Source organism: Hevea brasiliensis, chromosome 16 (genome assembly GCF_030052815.1).
Source record: "Hevea brasiliensis isolate MT/VB/25A 57/8 chromosome 16, ASM3005281v1, whole genome shotgun sequence".
Lineage (NCBI taxonomy): Eukaryota > Viridiplantae > Streptophyta > Magnoliopsida > Malpighiales > Euphorbiaceae > Hevea > Hevea brasiliensis.
Genome location: NC_079508.1, coordinates 17,766,119 through 17,787,144, shown reverse-complemented (window position 1 = coordinate 17,787,144; position 21,026 = coordinate 17,766,119).

The window sequence follows — 21,026 nt, the reverse complement described above, 5'->3', positions numbered from 1 at the left end:
TTTCTCTGTGTACAAGAATTTTAATTTATTGAATGACTTTGTATGATTTAATTATATTTTCTCCTATGCATTTAAGGATTTATTGCATGGTTTTGACAATTACAAATTGTGAATTGTACACTTGATGTATTGACAACCTTATGCATGAGTTTACAATTATTAAAAATGTTTATGGATTTGTAAAGATGCTTATAAGTAAAAATTGTTTGAAATATGTTTTGAAACTACAGTCGGCATGGCAATGTGATGGAATTTCTCATTGGCTTGTCTAATGGGATGAATTGAATTCCCTCTCTGGCTGAAGTGTTGAGGCATGTGCCAGATGAGGAAGAATTGAATGAGTACTCATATTTGCTAGCTAGCCCGTGTATACCCCATTAGCTTTTGGTTTTTCGGAGGATTGGCTTTGTCGTGGTGCACAACCCGACATTGTTTTATTGTTATGTTCTAAGCTGTGTGAATGTTTTCAACATCCTCAAATTATGCATACTTGATAAAATGTGATTGAAACAAATATTTGTTAGTGGTTGGAAAATGATATATTATTTCATAGTTCAAGAAAAATATAAATAATACAATTGCTTTATTATGAATTGGATAAATTATTATTACTAGATCAAATGCTATTCATCAAATAATCTGTGTGATTGAAACTATCGATTTTGATTTTATTGGATTTTGAAGAATTTAAATATTTTGAGCCTTTTTGCTATAGTTTGTCAAAGTATATTTTGTATTAAATTTTAATTTATTTATTGTGCACCACTGAGTTCACCGCTTAGTGATAGTTTTGTATGCTATCGCAGATGAAAGAAAAGATAGAGCGGCTGAGTGAGATCACTTGAAGCTGCGACTTGAAGACAAACTGAGATTATATTGGGTATAGTGTAAATATATTTGTAGACATTAGATTTTAATATAAGCATGTAACTATATGTATGTAAGTGCTTTTGAGCAATTGTACAAAAACTTTTGTAATATTATTTTAGTATGTAATCAAATACAAATAATTATACTAGTATCTGGAGATTTTAATTACCTTTGTATTTTTGTGAAATAAATTGTATTACCCCAATGAATGCAGTACTTGAATTTTCTTCTAAATTTTAAAATTAATGAATTATTTCCTTTATGATGAGTTTGTTAAAAATGAATTGAGATGATTACTGGAAATGATTTGTTAATTGTTGATATTGGATTGGAACATTTTTTTTTGTAAATTGCTTTTGTAGGTAAATTGAAGAACTGTTTTTATCTAGTTTTAGCTCTAACCATGCGAATTTTCTATAAAATTTTAAAAATGCCAAATTATTACTAAATAAATTTATGACACATCTTTGAGTTTAAAATACTCAAGATAAATTTTTATCACCACGTTAGACTTAAAAACAAAATTGTTTTGCCAAAATCCCTTGTAGTATATTTAATAGATTATCAATAGGTGAAGTACATTTATTTATTAGGCATACTACGGAATCATGTTACATCATACGGAGGGGTAGAGTGTGATATATTTAAGTGGTATCAGAGCAAGTTTTTATGTAAATTTAGAATAGTGAATTTAGAATATTTTTCAATAAGTACAATTACTCAAATGTTTGATACATATGGTACAATTACATCATGAATATGAACTGACGGGGAGAAATCTCGTGTTGGTTGTACGGGAAATAGAAAATCTTGTGAAAGGATATGGAAGAGAAAAATAAGACAGTAGAATAGTCAATTGCAGCTGAAGTACAAGGTGAAGCCCCAACTCTTCAGAGTGTTAGAGGCCCAGCGGCACCAGCCCCACCTGTACAAATTACTGCACAAATGACTCAGTAAATGGCCACGTTCTTTCAACAAATGGCTGATAATCTGTCGACCCAAGCCCAAGTACACACCCAATCCCAACAAAGATCGCACAAAAAGGGGAAGGGTATGAAGCTTGCTGGCCAAAGTTTAGGTAGCAGTTTGGGGAAAAGAAAAGATTTTAGGGGACCCCAAACTTATAGATATGATAGAGATGAACTAGTAGGACAGAGGCCACCAAGATCCAATTGACAGACAACTAGGAATTTCTTTCCTATAAGTACTTGTGGCATTTGTGGTAAATTACACGGGGGTATTTGCTATAAGGCCACTGGAGCCTATTACAATTGTGGTAGAATCAGGCATTTTGTCAGAGATTGTACTAAAGCACGTCGACCTATGCCACATACTGCACCGAAGGAATCAGTCCAAGGTTCTGATTCTAGAGGTACATCGATAGTCAGTAGGGGTAGAGACAGAAGTAGAGACAGCACTTCGGGTAATCCTAATACAATGGACCAACCCGAGCAGAGGAGTACACTAGACAGAGTGTACGCCATGTATCATGGGGAAGAATTAGAGATTTCATATATAGCTGCCGGTATGTTCTAAATTTTTGAAAAGAATAATTATGTACTATTTGATTTTGGCTCTACTCATCCGCATGATAGTATTAAAATTATATGTTTTATTGCTATCCCCTTGCATGGAAATAAATTTTGATTTGTTAGTGATGAATTCTTTAGGATAAGAGCCATGACAATAACTGTGATTGTAATTAGTTTTAGAAAAGTTGGCTAGTTAGAGACATCTCCTAGAATACGATAAAATTATAGAGCTAATTAGTGTACCTGTTTAGTGCAAGGCAAGAGGACCTAAAAGTGAGTTATAGCAATATAGCTGCCTAGAGGAGGGCAAAGGTATTACTGTTGATAGATATCAGTGGATACCATAATCAGAATAACTTTAAGATATCAGTGGACTCGAGAAGAAAAAAAAATAATAAAAATAAGGAAGTGTGATCTATTGAGATGTATCGTAGTAACTATGCAATGTTCTTGATGTTTGTGTTGTAAGCTGCAGATTATAGTACTGACTTAGGATTTATTATGTAGAGCTACATACTACCCGATAGTACACCAAGATAAGAATAGTTGCAAATGGCTTTTGCTTTGGTACAGTTATGCCAGAGCAGAATTTTATTAATGGAAATGAGTTTGAAAATCCTAATTTGGGATTTAAAACTCTATAATTAGAATATTCAAAGATCATGATTGGAAGGTAGCGAGAGTCAACGACTCAGTTACCCTAGCACGAGTTACAATGCATTAGGAATTGCTATAAGACTAGAGATTTTAGTATAGTCATAAATTAAAGAAAACACCTATAGGGCGAGGTCATCCGATCTCTGATATGGGGTTTATAATTATTTTGGTATTGCAATGGACCTTTTGCCTAAAGTCTAGTGAAAAACAATATTCTATTTGTGTAGCAGTAAGACACAAAATATGATTTTGTTCCCATGAAGGAGACAGGATGCTATGGATGATAATTATAACTTATAAAATGATGTTCTAATGAGAACAGTAGTGTGATAGAAAATCGTTAACTCAGATATTCCTTAGGAAGAGCACAACCCCCATTGTACGAATTATAATGGATTAGATCATAATTGTGTAGAACTTTTGAATGGCAAGAGAAAAAGGACAGTTTTGTAGACTCCATTCCTAAGATATTAAAGGATAGTTTATAGTTAAGTAAAAGAGAAAGTAATGATTACAAAACGATGAAAAATAAGCTATAGGGTATTGGTAGATAAAAGAAATTATAAAAGTAAAAATTTGAATAGTAGATTTAAACGTGATAAAGAAATATTACGAATATTGAAAGTATTGACCATAGTGGTCAGAGGACCAATCCAGAGTAATATTGCAGTGCAAATAATTTATTAGGAATGGTAAAAAGGTACAAACTTTTGATATGAAAGTTGGGTTACGAAATAACATTTGGGGGAAACAATTATTGTGGTATAGAATCCAGAAATTATTCAGCAAACAGAGGAGAAGATTAAGCTTATTAGAGACCGACTCAAGGTTGCATCAGGCTGGCAAAAGTCCTATATTGATTTGAAGAGGAGAGACATTGAGTACATGTCACACCTTACCCCTCTATAAGGTATAACATGATCCCGTAGAATACCTAATGAACTGTCGAACTTCACCTACCGATAACTCATTAAGTACCCTATAAGGAATTTTAAAACTATTTTCTTACTTTTTGAAAGTGGTGAGCATTTTAGTAGGAATTAAAAACATTTAATTAAAGTTTCAAAACTAGTAAAAATTTTTGTCCATTTTTATTTGTCCGCAAATTTTGAAAAAATTTCGGTAGAGTGCCGTCTATATTTTGAGAAAATAGTTCTTCAAAAACCTGTAAAAAACACTTTCAATATTTGTTTACACAACTCCCAACCATCAAAATAACTTAGTTCATCATAATGCAATTTAAGTCCACAATTCAATCAAAATTTGTCATTTCAAAATATCTCATAAATTCATTCACATTGCATTTAATATTTAATTTACAAATGCAGATCTTAATTTACAAAAAGAAAATTGAAAATACTATATTACAATTTACTGTACAACTACTCAACTTTACGTTAATACATATGACACTACAATATTTACATCAAAATAACTACAAGGGTATAAATAAATTCCCGTACCAAAAAGGTCAATGCAGTCCTCTATCTCAATAGCAGCTCACTCTGTTGGTTTCTCCTTGCCCTTATCTGCAACAGCAAAATAAGCTATCGCTGATTATAAAAATACTCAGTGGTGCACAATAAAAATTTAAAATGCAGTACATAAAACATTCATTGATAAATCACAATTTAAATATTTCACAAATTATCAAAACTCATTATAGCATAATTTTGGTCAAATAATTTAATAAACACAGTGTTGCTAATTCATACACAACTTAAGCCATAACACAAAATTTCCGATTAATGCCGCGTTGTACACCACGACAAAGCAATCTACAACCCCACTAATCGAAATCAATGAGGGAGGTGGCTAGCTAGCTAATGAGTACTCATCCGATCTACAACCTCAACTGGTGAGCCAGAGAGGGAGGAAAATAAATGATCTCAACCCCATAGATGGAGGAGGATTAATGTGGTACTGTCATGCTAAGTGTGAATATAAAATCAATTTAAAATAAAGTACTCAAATAATTTAGGAAAGATCCCAAAAAATTTCCAAAGTCATTTTTTTGTAGTCACAAAATAGCAACACAATTTATAAATAATAGAGCATTTTCATAAAGCATAATAAATCAAATTTTCACTTAGAAAATAATTACATAATTTATTGTGCACAAACCTGACGTGAGTCGCCTCTAAGCCTTGACTCAGTCCCTTAGATTTTTCGGGTCTTTTCCAGTTGAAACACACAATTGACAGTATTTCAGTATCTTATCTCACAATAAATCCAATAATTAAACTCATATATGCTCAACTCTAGCCCCAACATGCTTAAACTTACGTTCTTAGAAATTTTCATGTCGAGGTTACTATTCATATCAAAATATTGACTTTCTTATGCTTAAAAGGTATGGAAAATCCAATTATACCCACATACCATATTTTGGTTACCAATTTTGTTGGTTTTAGTTGTTCCTTCAAATTTTAGGTCTCCTAAATACAAATTTCAATTTTTCATATTTGATGTCCTGTTTTGTACTATTCCATTGGTCATGTTGCTGTGGAAATTTGGCTAAGTTTTCTTCATAGAAGTTATTCCTTATTTTCTTAACTTTATTTCCCTTTTTGAATTACTCCATTTGGAGTTTTGCAGCGTAAGTTATAGCCATTTGAACATGGCTGGCCGAATTTGGTTTTACCCAGAATTCTGGGCATTCACTGGATAATGGCAGTTTTTGTAGGTTGACTGCAGGTGGCTTTTCAAACAAGTTATAGTCAAAATTTGGGTTTATTTTCTTCATGAAAGTTGTAGGGCTATGACTTAGCTTTCTATCGGTCAAATTTCAAGTCATTTGGATCTTCCTAGACCAAGTTATGCTAATTTATGTAACTACTATTCATTTGGTCATTTTTGTACAGGTCAGTTTGCCAATTCCGGATTTGGCCTAATTGTTCACTAAGTTATGGTCACTTTCTAGGCATGATTCCTAAAATGAAAAATGTGCCATTTTGTGTCTAGATTCATTCCCAATTAGCCTCACACCAATTGGGTTGTTAAATTTTCAGTTTTGGTCCCTGAAAAGGACCTAGGTCAAGCTGCCTACAGATTGACCCTCACCAATATGAATTTAAACTTTTTTCCAACAATTCATACACATCACAAATGGTCACAATTGACCATTTCTCAACTCAAATAAGGTCAATAACACCATTTGGCCAATTCTTAAATTTTTCTTCAATTTTTCACAATCTCCAAACCCTAGTTACATACATTTCAACTCTAATGCAAATTTAAAGTGTATATTCATGATTTATACACTTAATTCACTTCAAATAACCATTCAAGACCATCAAACTCATTCATATCAAACCCTAACCCTAGCTGGATGAATTTCATATTTGGTCCCTCAACAATTGTTTTCTTTTGATTTTAAGTTAATATCTAAGTTACTTGAGCTAAACACACAAATAAGAAACCAAAATTTTCAAAGTAAATTGCTTACCTCCACTTTGCACTTCGATCTTCAATTCTTCTCCTTTTTTTTCCTCTTTCTTTCTTGCTCAATCACCTTCCCAAGTGACGTTAAAAAGCTTTAATGGAATAATTTGGGGGCAAAGTAGGGTTAAGTGAGGGAACAAAAGCTTGAGATCAAGCTTTAATGGAGGTTTTGCAATGGATAGGGAGAGAGAGAGCTTAGCAGGCCAAAGAAGAAGAAATGAAATGATTTTATTTTTTTCTTCTTTTCTTTGTTTTATGTATAATTATCTTAAGTTTTACTTAGCCAAAAATTGTAATAAATTAAAATCATTTATAATGTCATGGTGGGGTCACTTGGATGATGTAATAAACTTTTCTCTTTTTCTTCTTTTTTTTTTTTTTCATTTCTCCATTCTTCTTTTATTTAATTCTACATTCCAAAATTTTCTTTTCTTTGATTTTATTGGACAGTTAGGTCAGGTGTCAGCTCTAGGGGTGAATTGACCAAATTACCCCTCGCTGGTTCAATCCGGTTTGCAAGTTATTCGATATTTCTTTCGGATCCCTAACCTAATTATTTGACCTACTTCATAATTCTTTTCTGTGATTTTCTCTTTTTCACTGTGTTCGGAATAGTCCTCAGGATCACAGTGTCATATTTTATGGTTCAAGATTTGAGTTTAGACTGACCTCGCAATCATTCCCAAGAAGGTCACCCATCGCCGTGACTCCCAGCTCATTTAACTTCTTGTGTTATATTTTTCTTCTTTATACTTAACTATTTGGCAATTACTAATTATTTATGTTCAGGGCTTAACTAGGTGTCTTAGACATGATTTTAATTCTCTTAATTGTTCGGACCGACACCGGTCACCAAAACAGTAAAATATACCAGGTTATAAAAATAGGGGTGTTACATTTCTCCCCCCCTTAAAATAAATTTCGTCTCGAAATTTTACCTGGTATCAGTCTCTAAATAGCTATGGGTGCTGTTTCCTTATGTCCTCCTCTCGTTCCCAAGTAGCCTCCTGGCCCGAATGATGGTTCCATAGCACTTTTACTAACGGTATCTGCTTGTTTCGTAGCTGCTTCACTGCATAAGCCAGAATCTCTATGGGTTCTTCCTCATATGTGAGGTTTGGATTCACTTCAATCTCTTCTACTAGTAGTACATGAGATGGGTCAGATCTATACCTCCTCAACATCGATACATGGAAGACGTTATGTATCTTCTCCAACTCTAGAGGTAGTGCCAAACGAAATGCCAAAGGACCCACTCTCTCCAGATCCTCATATAGCCCAATAAAATGAGGACTCAGTTTCCCCTTTCTACTGAATCTCATAATTTTCTTCCAAGGGGAAACATTGAGGAATACTTTGTCACCCATTGCATACTCAATATCCCTTCTCTTCAGATCAATATAGGACTTTTGACGGTCTGATGCAGTCTTAAGTTGATCTCTAATCAATCTGATTTTCTCTTCAGTTTGCTGAACAATTTCTGGCCCAATCATCTTTCTTTCACTTGCCTCATCCCAACACAATGGGGTCCTACATTTCCTACCATACAAAGCTTCATATGGAGGTATCCCAATGCTTGATTGGTAGCTGTTATTGTAAGCAAACTCAATCAAAGGTAAGTGTGCGTCCCAACTGCCCTTAAACTCAATCACACAAGCCTGTAGCATGTCCTCCAAAATCTAAATTACCCTTTTAGACTAGCCATCTGTCTGTGGGTGGAATGCCATGCTAAAGTTCAATCTAGTTCCTAGGGCTCTCTGAAGACTACCCCAGAATCTAGAAGTGAACCTAGGATCTCTGTCTGATATGATGGATACTAGCACTCCATGCAGTCTTACTATCTCATCAATGTACAACTTGGCCAATCTTTCCAGGCTATAGTCCATCCGTACTGGTAGAAAATGAGCAGACTTGGTCAGTCTATCAACTATAACCCATATTGCATCATGATTCTTCTGTGTTCTCGGAAGGCCCATCACAAAATCCATAGTTATTCTCTCCCATTTCCATTCCGGTACTGGTAGTGGACATAAGAAAACTAGTTGGTACTTGATGCTCTGCCTTTACTTGCTGACAAGTTAGGCATTTAGAAACAAATTCTGCTACATTTCTTTTCATACCCATTCACCAGTAGTGCTCTTTTAGCCCTCTATACATTTTTGTACCACCAGGGTGCGTAGCAAAAGGAGACTCATGTGCTTCCTTTAAAATGATCTATCTCAAGTCAACATTATTAGGAACGCACATTCTGCCTTGGTGAAGCAGTAGGCTGTCATCTCTCACTGAGAATTCAAGCTTCTTCCCCTTTCTGACTTCTTCTAACAGCTTCTGATACTTCTAATCATTCATAACAGCCATTCTGATCTGATCAATCAACACTGGTTGTACATGCCATGCAACTGCTGTCTGCCCCTCATCATTAATCTCTAAGCTGGCATGCAATACTCTCAACTCATGTACCATAGACAAAGGAGTAACCCGTAGACTTGCCATAGCCTTGCGACTTAAGGCATCAGCCACCACATTAGCTTTCCCTGGTTGATAGTCTATCAGACAATTATAGTCTTTTATCAACTCTAACCATCTCCTTTGTCTCAAATTCAACTCCTTTTGAGTACCCAGATACTTCAAACTCCTATGATTTGTGTAAATGTAGCATTTCTCCCTATACAAATAATGTTTCCAGATCTTAAGAGCGAACACAATAGCTGCAAGCTCCAAGTCATGTGTTGGATAGTTCTTCTCATGCGGTTTTAGCTGGCGTGATGCATAGGCAATGACAATTCGATCTTGCGTCAGTACACAACCTACTCCATTATGAGAAGCATCACTATATACTATGAATTCTTTACCCGGGGTAGATAAAGTCAGGACGAGAGCCTCAGTCAAACACCTCTTCAATTCATCAAAACTCTGCTGCTATTTATCCGTCCACTGAAATTTCATATCTTTCCTAAGCAGCTTGGTCAGTGGAGATGCCACCATGGAGAACCCTTTCACAAAACGACGATAGTATCCAGCTAAACCCAGAAAACTGTGAATTTCAGTGATATTTCTGGGTGGCCTCTAATTAAGGACAGCTTCTATCTTACTTGGATCTACCTTGATGCCCTCTACCGATACTACATACTCCAAGAAGGATATTTCTTTCAGCCAAAATTCACACTTCGACAATTTGGTGTATGGCTGTTTCTCCCTCAAAGTCTGTAGTACAATTCGTAGATGTCTATCATGCTCTTCTACACTCCTCGAGTAGACCAATATATCAACTATGAATACCACAATAAACTGGTAGAGGTATGGTCTAAAGATAGTGTTCATTAGATCCATAAAAGTAGTTGGAGCATTAGTTAACCTGAATGGCATGACCAAGAATTCATAATGGCCATAGTGGGTTCTAAAGGCAGTTTTAGGAATACTCTGCTCTTGCACCTTCAGCTGATAATAACCTGATCTCAGGTCAATTTTGGAGAACACAGCTGCACCCCTCAACTGATCAAACAAGTCAACAATGCGGGGCAATGGGTATCTATTCTTTATTGTCATCTTATTCAACTGCTGGTAGTCAATACATAATCAGAGAGTGCCATCCTTCTTCTTAACAAACAACACTAGCGCTCCCCAAGGTGACACACTAAGGGGGATAAAGCCCTTGTCATGCAGCTCTTGCAATTGCACTTTCAACTCTTTCAATTCTGCTGGTGCTATTCTATATGGTGTTATAGAGATTGGGTCTACACCAGGCATAACATCAATTTCAAACTGCACCTATCTTTTCGGAGGTAACCCTGGCAATTCATCAGGAAATACATCCGAAAAGTCACATACAGTAGGGATGTCCCTCAATTCTGAACTCCCCACTTGGGTGTCTATCATATGTGCCAAGTATGCTTCACACCCCTTTCTGATAATCATTCTGGCTAGTGTAGCCAAAATGATGTTTGATGGCAGTAACTACCTCTCCCCATGTTGTGACACCCCTTACTCGTCTACAGTGTAGCCGAGCGAGTTATACCACTCAGTGTGCCAGAGCACCAATTCTTATTTTAATTACAATTTATCCCTTTTAATTTATTTATTTACAATTTTTTGATAAACCTGAATTATTCCGAAATTTTTATAAAAAATTTGACAGAATGCCGGCTGTAAATTGGAAAAGCAGTTCTTCTGAACCTGTTTAAAAACACTTCCAATATAATTTCCCAATCCAGAACTCCATTATACACACACATCTCAACTCATTTCAAAATCTCAATACTATTTTTAGAAATTTTCTGTTCATTTCATCACTTGAAGCACATTTATACATATTTCTCAACATTTCATTTTTCCACATACATTATACAGAAAATTTCAATAATCATGAAATTTCATATATTTACATTATCAAATAATTCAAGAGTTGATAGTTACAACCCAAACTAATGCAAAATACAAAATACAAAATGCTACCCAAAGTCCTAATGTCCTACCATATGCACTGCAGAATGTGAGGTGACTCTGGACTCTGGATGCAGATTTGAAGGCTCACCCGGTCTAATGTCTGCTGGGCTCCCCAGCTAGGTCTCCAGTACCTGCGCGTGGCAAAAGCGACGCGCTAAGCAATTCTGCTTAGTGGTGACAATATAAAATAAAATAAAATATAATAAAAATCAGTACGCAGAATGTATGTTTACATTTTCTAGTAGACTTAATTTCTGCCATTATTTGCAGTATTATTCAATTAAAATTTGGTAAGGTTTATTATCATTGCCCGAGTAACCCATATTACTGGACTGGACTGGATAAACGGGTAAACTGGCACTGGGTACTAAGTACCTCGGACCATCACACCATCGGTCACATTGTGTCTCCCGGTGTGCAACAGAACAGTTAATAAGCTGTAATAATCATTAAGGTTAAAACCTGAGTGTAACAACTCAAATAACATAGCCAAAGGCTATTATGTCACAGAATGGTATGGGAAGCCATGAAACACAGAATGGCATGAAGTCATATGCAGTACCGCTAATAGAACCCTATTAGCATGCCAACCTATCCAAACCAATATTGCTAGGTATACTAGGGCATTTTACACTTTTAAGTTTCACAATTTTTGAAATTTAAGTTTTAGTGTTACTATTCCATTCATTAGTCAACAAAAATGTTGACTTTTGCATAGGCAATAGGTACATTGGTTTTAATACTCCCAACATACCACATTTTACATTCTAAATTTGTTGGTATTGATTGCCAATACCATTTCTAAACTTAATGTTAATTGGACAGAATTTTCAGTTTTCATGCTTTGTCTTTGTTGTTCTATTAGTCATTTTTGCAGTGGAAATTTGGCAAAATGATCAACATGAGAGTTGTTCCTTATTTTGTCTATTGCATTTATTTTTTTGAATCACTCCATTTGGAGTTTTGTAGCTCAAGTTGTGGCCCAAAAACCACAACTGGCAGGATTTAAATTTTTCCAGAATTTCTGGACAGACCAAATCTACAGTTTTAGGAGTAGTGACTTCAGGTTACTTTTTGAATATGTTATGGTCATAATTTGGGTTAGGTTTCTTCATGAAAGTTGTTGGTCTATATTTCAGCTTATTGCTGGTAAAATTTCAGGTCAATTGGACCTTTCTACACTGAGTTATGGCCAAATGACTAAATACTATTCATTTGGTCATTTTGCCTAGGCAGAATGCAGGTCACCCGGATTAAGGCAATCTTTTGGTCAACTTGGTTTGGTTTTCTTAGCATGGTTTCTTCACCAAAGTTGTGCCATTATGTGTCTAGTTTCATGTCCAATTACCCTTGCACCAATTGAACCTCTACAATTCCAGTTATTGCTGCCCAAACCTGCTGGACTCATACCTAGTCCTGCAAGTCACCAAGGGCAGCCACACTAAACTCCAATCCCACTACACAATTCACTTCATTTTTTATTTAAATAGAACCAAATGGTCACTAATTGACCATTAAAACCTACTTTCATCATCACATGCTCAAAGTCTCATTTTCCACCCCAAACCCTAACTCAAACATTACAAGCCGTGCATTATCATTGCATTTCATCACTCCACTTACAAGATGCATATTAAGGGCAGCCATACTAGCATGTTAGCTCCATAAAACTCATCACAAGCATACTCAAACCAAGGCTGCTGAAATTTAAGGATGGCATACAAATGATATTTCATCAATTTCTTTGTCATTTGCACTCATTCATAGTCCTTAAACATGAATTGAAAATGAAAACCAATCTTAGGTCACAAACCTCTATGGAGTGAGATTTCCCACTTATTAGGGTTCCTCTTTTTCATTTCTTTTTGTTCCCAAAAGACTCTTCAAGGTGTAAGAACACTTTTTTGTGTTGCTAGGTTAGGGTTTTGTTGGGTAAAAGTTAGGAAAATCAAGCTTTGAAAGCTTGCTCAAGGTTGGCAATGGTGGGAGTGGGTGACGGCAAAGAGAAGATGAAGGAGAGTTCTGATTTTTTTTTTCTTCATTTTCTGCCCATTTGGTCTCTTTTAAATAAGTTTATGCCATGTGTTAACATTAGATTGGTTGGGAGAATTTTAATGATATCATTATGATGTTATAATTCTATTTTCTTTTATTTTCTCTCTATTTCTTATCTATTTAATTTCAATTAAATTTTTAACAACATTTATTCATATTTTATGTCATAGAAATTATTTATTTAACTGGACAAGTTGGCCAAAAATCATCACTGAAGACGAAAGGACCAAAATGCCCTCCGTTTGGCTTAACGAGCCAAAATTGTGTGTACCGATAGAAAAATTTTTCTAAGCATTTTCTTGGCATTTTAATGCCATAAGAATTTCAATAACCCTTCTTTGGAGTCCCAAAAATTATTTTATAATTTTTTCCCTGGGTCTAGGGTTGCTAACGGCCTTCACCGTCACTTCCCCTTCGGGTTACTCATCTTTGGGGTTTCGGCTCGTTTAACCTTAGTGTATTTTGTTCCTAAAAATTTTCCTTGATTGTTATGAGCATTATTTAGTTTCTTTCTAACTCCTCACTCTATTCTATTTATAATTTTGAACATTCTAGCTGCCCGGACCGACATTGGTCACTGGAACAGTAGACTGTACGAACTAGCTAAAGTGAGGATGTTACACATGTATTACCACATCACCGTATAGAGGGAGACCAAAAGTGATTGTCTTCAGTCTACAGTCAATCATCACGTGATGCTTGGCTAACCAATCCATGTTCAAGATAATATCATAATCTCTAAAGGGCATTTCAATCAAATCTGACAGAAAAACATGTCCTTGGATCACCAAAGGACAGTCTCTATAGATTCTATTAACCCTAACCTCCTGACCTAATGGACTAGTTACTAGCACATCATAGTCCATTTGTACACACTGGATAGCAGTAGAACACATCACACTAGCACTGACATATGAATGTGTGGAGCCAAGATCAAACAACACATATGCATCTTGGTCAAGGATAGATAAAATACCAGCTACTACATCTGATGTTTCAGCCTCCTCTCTCTGTCTCATGGTATAGACTCTAGCTGGTGCACCACTTGGTTCTGGCTGTTTAACAGTACTCTGACTTCTAGGAGTGATACCAGGACCCCTACCTCTGCCTCTACCTTGACCAGCTGGCTGTGACCCTCTACGTGTAGAGACTTGGGTTGATCCCTTAGATGTGGCAGGAGGTCTAGATCGGCGCAAACTAGTACAATCCTTAGCAAAATGTCCACTCCCTCCACAATTGAAACATGCACCGGTGGCTTTGAAACACACCCCATCGTGTATTCTACCACAAGTCTCACACTACCAGACTGATAAAGCTCCTCGAGATACTTGCTGGGTCTGCTAACCAGACCGGGGTGGTCTTTAGCCAGAGAATCTGCCTCTGCCAGATCTGTGAGAGCTGGATCCCCCAAATTGTTTCCTCTTCCCAGAACCACTCTCAGTAGCCCGTAGCCTTTTTAGTCTTTCTTTTTTTCTCTTGAGTGCCCTTCTTCACAGCCCCTTCTGATTCTATCCTTTCCAGTTCCAGGGCTTGTGAAATTAGCTCAGAAAAATTCTGGTATATGAATCCCACAACTTGCATTCTTAAGCTAGGCCTCAACCCAGCCTTAGTTTCTGGGGGTGGAGATCAAGCTTCCAGCATAATGACTTAGCCTTGAAAAGTCCCGCTCATACTCTGCTATTGTTCTGTCCCCTTGATTCAGGCTCAAGAATTCTTACAATTTCATATCTACATAAGCATCGGGAACCCATTTCTACCTAAATTCCCTCAGGAAATCTATCCATGTCAGCACAGGTGGCTCAACCAGGCTGTGGGGGATGGTCTTCCACCATTCATATGTATCCCCTTGTAGAAGATATACTGAATATTCAAATTTTAATTCTTCGATACACTGCAATTTTTTGAATACTCTTTCCATCCGTTCTAGCCACTATTCTGCCTCCAGTGGATCCACAGTACCCTTAAACTCGGAAGCCCTAAATTTCATTAGTTTTTCATATTGTCAAGCTGGGGACTGTGGTTGTGCTGCAGGTGCTTGCATCTGAACTTGGGGTGGCACAGTAACACCCTCCCTGTAGCAACTCTGTACATTCTACTGTTCCGATGACCAGTGTCGGTCCGGACAACTAGAACATCTGGAAAAATATTTAAACTAAAGTGAGGAACTATAATTAACTCAAATATTAATAAGAAAAATTTAGAAAAAATTTTAGAAATAAAATACAACCAAGTTAAATGAGCCGGTGCCCAAGCGATGGGTAACTTAGTAGGAAGTTGAGGTTCTTGTAACTAGGAGCCCTAGACTCAGGGAAAAATTCATAAAATATTTTTAGGACTCCAGAGAAGAGTCATTGAGGATTATATAGAATTAGAATGCCAAGAAAATGCTTAGAAAAATTTTTCAATCGGTACAGACAATTTTAGTCTGTTAAGCCAAACGGAGGGCATTTTGGGCATTTCGCCTTCAGAGGTGATTTTTGGCCGACTTGTCCAGTTAAGTAAATAATTATTATGACATAAAATGTGAATAAATATTGCTAAAAATTGAATTGAAAATGAGTAGCAAAGAAAAGAAAAGAAAATGTATTAAAATTGCAATTTTGACCTCATGCTTATGTCACTAAGCGCTCTCACCCAATCACATTGTGACACATGTCCATAAACCACCTAAAATGAGTCAAATGGGCAGAAAATTGAAATGAAAAAACGGAACTCTTCTTCCTCAATTCCCGTCCACCATATCCAAGAAGCTTTCCCTCCATTTTCTATTTTAAAGGTTGATTTTCCTAAGCTTCCTCACCTCAAAACCTTATCCTCCCTTCACTAAAAATTATATCCACAGCAAGGAGAAGGGTTTGGAAGCCAAGAAAGAGTAAGAAAGTAAAGAAAAATTAAAGTCTTGGTTGGCTTGGATTTGAGCTACAAGAGGTTAGTGCTTATTTATGCATATTTCTCTCTTTATTCCATGTTAGGGACTTAAAATGAGTATGAAATTGTAAGTCAAATGAAATAAAACTTATGTGTATGTACACCATGGAATTTGGCAGCCCTAAAGAAGGGATAATGTTGATGGTTTTGATGGATTTAAAATGGCTTAGAAATGGTGTTGATGTGTAGACATAAATTTGAAATGGATTAGTATGCCTAATTGACATGTGTTGTGTGAACCTTGAATTTGAGCTAGGGTTTGGACACAAAAACTTGGATCTTGTTCATGTGTTGGTGAATGAAAGTTTAAATGGTCAATTAGTGACCATTTGGCTATGTATGATGAAGAATTGAAGTGAGTTGTAGCTTAGGATTTGAGTTTGGCTAAGCTGCCTTGTGTGACCTGCAGGTTTGGATGTGAGTCTAGCTTGTTTGGGCAGCTATAACTTGGGTTGTATAGGTTTAATTAGTACAAGGCCAATTGGACATGAAATTAGACACATAATGACATAACTTTGGTGAAGAAACCCTACCCAGAAAACAAAACCAAGTTGGCCTAAAAATTGCCCTAATTCGGGTGACCTGCATTCTGCCTGGGCAAAATGACCAAATAAACAGTGTTTATTCATTTAGTCATAACTCAGCGTAGAAAGGTCCAATTGACCTGAAATTTTACCAACAGAAAGCTGAGACATAGACCTACAACTTTTATGAAGAACACAAATCCAAATTCTGATCATAACCTAGTCAAATTGCCAACCAAACTTAGGTTACCAAATCTGGCAGAACCAGTTTTGCCCAAAATTTTGGATTCTGTCCAATCCGGCCAGTTATGGTTTTTAGGCCATAACTTGAGCTACAAAACTCCAAATTGAGTGATTCAAAAAAGGAAATGTAACTAAACAAAATAAGAAACAACTTTCATGAAGACAATTTTGCCAAATTCCTACTGTACAAATGACCAATGGAACAGTAAACATAAGACTTGAAATCTAAAAATTGTGAATAATTAACACTAAGCTTAGAAATCGTATTGGCAACCAATACCAACAACTTTATAATGCAAAATGTGGTATGTTGAGAGTATTAGAACCAATGTACCTATTTTCTATGCAAAAGTCAACATTTTAGTTAACTAATAAAATGAATAGTAACACTTAAACTTAAAGTTCAAGAATTGTAAAGTTTAAAAGTGTAACATGCCCTAGTACACCTAGCAAGATTGGTTTGGATAGGTTGGCATGCCAATAGGGTTCAGTTAGCAGTACTGCATATGGCATTATGCCATTCTGTGATTTCATGGCTTTTAGTCATTCTAACATTATGTTGATACTTGGCCTTGTGCCTAATGTTATTACAGCTTATTAGCTGTTCTATTGCACACCGAGAGACACATATGTGACCGATGGTGCGACGGCACGAGGTACTTGATACCCAGTGCCAGTTTATCCGTTTATCCAGTCCAGTCATCCAGTATAGGTTACTTGGGCAACCAAAAATGAAAGTGGATAAATTTAATAAACTAATGAATATAACAAGTACAAAATAAGTAAGACTACAAATACTCATCGAAAATTTATTTGCAATGAGACATCAATGCATTCACTGCATATTTATTTTCTGTTATTTCTTTTTATTTATTATTGCATCACTAAGCATTATTGCTTAGAGCGTTGCTTTTGCCACGCGTAGGTTCTGGAGAGACCGACTGAGAGCCTAATAGACCATAGACTGGGTGAGACCTTCTGCAGCTCTGCATAGTGTCCGTGTCACCTCACCGACGTCAGTGCATTGGTAGGACACTAGGTTTCATTTTGGGTATTTTGTAATTAACTTTTATTTTCTCATGTAATGTATTTTGCTATTAATGTAAATAGTGAAAATTGTGTTTTTGAATGAAAAAGTGAATATTTATTTATGACTTTTACATGATTATCATATGAGATGAATGATTGAGAAATGGAAATGTTGTTAAAAAAAATATTGAGATTTTGTTGATGAAATAGAGTTTGGGATTGATTGAAAATATTAAAAGTGTTTTTCACAGGTTCCGAAGAACTGTTTTCTCCATTTTTAGCCGGTACTCTGCTGGATTTTCTATAAAATTTGCGGAACCTCAAATAAATTTATGATTTCAATAAATGACTGAAATGAATTATATTTCACAAATTATACTTCATAACTATGAAAAAAAAATAAATTAGGAAGAATAAAAATGATAGAACTAAAATAGGGTGTTCCGGTATACTGTGTGGCATATCTTGCTCGGCTACACTGCAGACGGGTAAGAGGTGTCACATTTAGTGGTATCAGAGCACGGTTTAGGCGTTTCTGGGCCTATATCGAGTCCATACCATGCATTGCATTTGTAAGAGTCGAGGTGACACTAATGCAGATCTGTTTGTCTTTGTTATTTTGATTAGGATATGGACCCCACATCTCAGAGGGCAGTTGAGGAGGAAGTGGAGAGTCATGCTCCACCTGCAGTAGCTGAGACTAGGAGTAGGGAAGAACCTGCTCGACCAGCTCCAGCAGAGCCTGCTTAGCTTCCACAGGCCATGTTTCAGCAAATGGCCGAATTCTTCAGACAAATGGCTGGGTTAATGCCACCACCACCACCACCTCCACAGCAGAAATCACACCTGGAAAGAGTAAGAAAATTTGGAGCAGTGGATTTTTTTGGCAAGAGAGAAGATGATTCTGTTGCCGCCGAAAATTGGTTGAACAGAACAGGAAGGGTTTTAAAAACAACTCCACTGCACTCCATAGCAAAACCTAGAAGCTGTCATATCTCTGTTGCAAGATGATGCATATGAATGGTGGGATACGGTGTCTAGTAAAGTGCAACCAGAAGTAATAACTTGGGACTTCTTCCTCTCTGAATTCAAGAAAAAATATGTGAGTAGTGTATACCTGGAAGAGAAAAGAAGAGAATTCATTAACTTGAGGCAGAGACAGCTGACAGTGGCCGAGTATGAAAAGGAATTTGTTAGATTGAGCCGCTATGGAAGGGTGATTATCCCTAATGAGGCTGAAAGGTGTAAGAGATTTGAAGACGGATTAAATGACAACATAAAGATCATGATCACTGCCTTGGGAATCATAAACTTCACCAAGTTAGTGGAAGCTGCTATAAAAGTTGAAAAGGTTAGAATAAGTGAGCAGACCACAAGAGAGAGACAGCAGAAGAGGGGCCCAGGTCAGTCTAGTTCATCTCCTGCACTTGAGAAAAAGTTCAAAGGTCCACCTGCACAGAGTTCAAGTCAACCACAAGTTCAGGGTCAGTCCCAAGGGCCCAGGCCATAGTTCACACCTGGGAGAGGTTAGTCCACACCATCAGTGGGCAGCTCTCCAGGGATGGGGTTCAGGGGACCAGCCCCAGCATCTTCTGCATGTCCACATTGCCTGAAGTGGCATAAGGGGGAGTGTTGGAGAGTGACGGGTGCCTGCTTAAGGTGTGGGTCGACAGAGCATCAGTTGAGGAACTTTCCACGCAGAACTGCTATAATTGCTCCAACACAAGCAGACAGACCTGCTCCTGCACCACAAATGGATAGGAAATCTGGTAAATCTGAGGTAGTGGGACCATCACAGAGGCTTGCATATGAGCCAGCAGAGAGGCCTGAGGGCAGACCACCTACAAGAGCCTATGCCATAAGAGCTCAGGAGGAGCAAGATGCCCCGGACATCATCAGGGGTATGTTCTCCCTCTACAATACATCTGTGCATGCATTGGTAGATCCAGGATCCACTCATTCATACATCTGCATCAACTTACCCGTAGAAAGGGGGATACTGGTAGAGGAGAGTGACCAAGACATTCTGGTCACTAATCCATTGGGCCACAGTGTAGTGGTGAACAAAGTGTGTAAAGGTTGCCCGTTAAGGATTCAGGGGTATGAATTCTTGGCAGACCTAATTGAGTTGCCTTTCCATGAGTTTGACGTGATTTTGGGAATGGACTGGTTGTCACGTCATCAGGCAATGGTTGATTGTAAGTTGAAGAGAATTTCATTGAAAACTCCTGAGAGTAATGAGATTATAGTTGTGGGGGAAAGGACAAATTTCTTGTCCAATGTCATTTCAGCCACAGTTACAAGAAAACTGATGAGAAAAGGCTGTGAAGCCTACCTAGTACATGTGGTGGATACTAGGCAGGCTAAGCCAGATCTGTGACACCCCTTACCCGTCTACAGTGTAGCCGAGCAAGTTATGCCACTCAGTGTGTCGGAGCACCAATTCATGTTTCAATTTCAATTAATCCTTTTTAATTTATTTATTTATAATTTTTGATAAATCTAAATTTTTTCGCAAATTTTATAGAAAATCCGGCAGAGTGCCGGCTATAAATTGGAAAAACAGTTCTTCTGAACCTGTTAAAAAAAACTTCCAATAATATCATCACATTATTCTCAATGAACCTCCAATATATTCTCAACAATTTCTCAATTCACTTAAGTATCTCAAAAATTCAATTCAATTCAAAACACAATCAACTCAATGAAAAAAATGCTCAATTTATTACTGAACATATTCCATAGATACTTACATCAAAAGCATAATTACATGAATTTATAATATACATTACAGAAGGTTACAAAATACAAAATATCAAAATATCAAAATATCAAAAGTGGTCTAATGTCCTACCAAATGCACTGCAATGTGAGGTGACTCTGAACTCTGAGTGCAGATATAAAGGTTCACCCTGTATGAGGCCTGCTGGAGTCCCCAGCTATGTCTCTAGTACCTGCGCGTGGCAAAAGCGACGCGCTAAGCAATTCTGCTTAGTGGTGATAATATAAAATAAAATAAAATAAAATAAAATAAAATAAAATAAAATAAAATAAAATAAAAACATGTGTATATAATGTATATTTACATTTTTGGGTGAACTAAGTCTCAAATGTTTATTGCAATATTATTCAATTGAAGTTTGGTAAGATTTATTAATACTGCCCGAGTAACCTATACTAGTTGACTGGACTGGATAAACGGGTAAACTGGTACTGGGTATTAAGTACCTCGGACCATCACACCATTGGTCATATTGTGTCTCCCGGTGTGCAACAGAACAGCTAATAAGCTGTGATAATT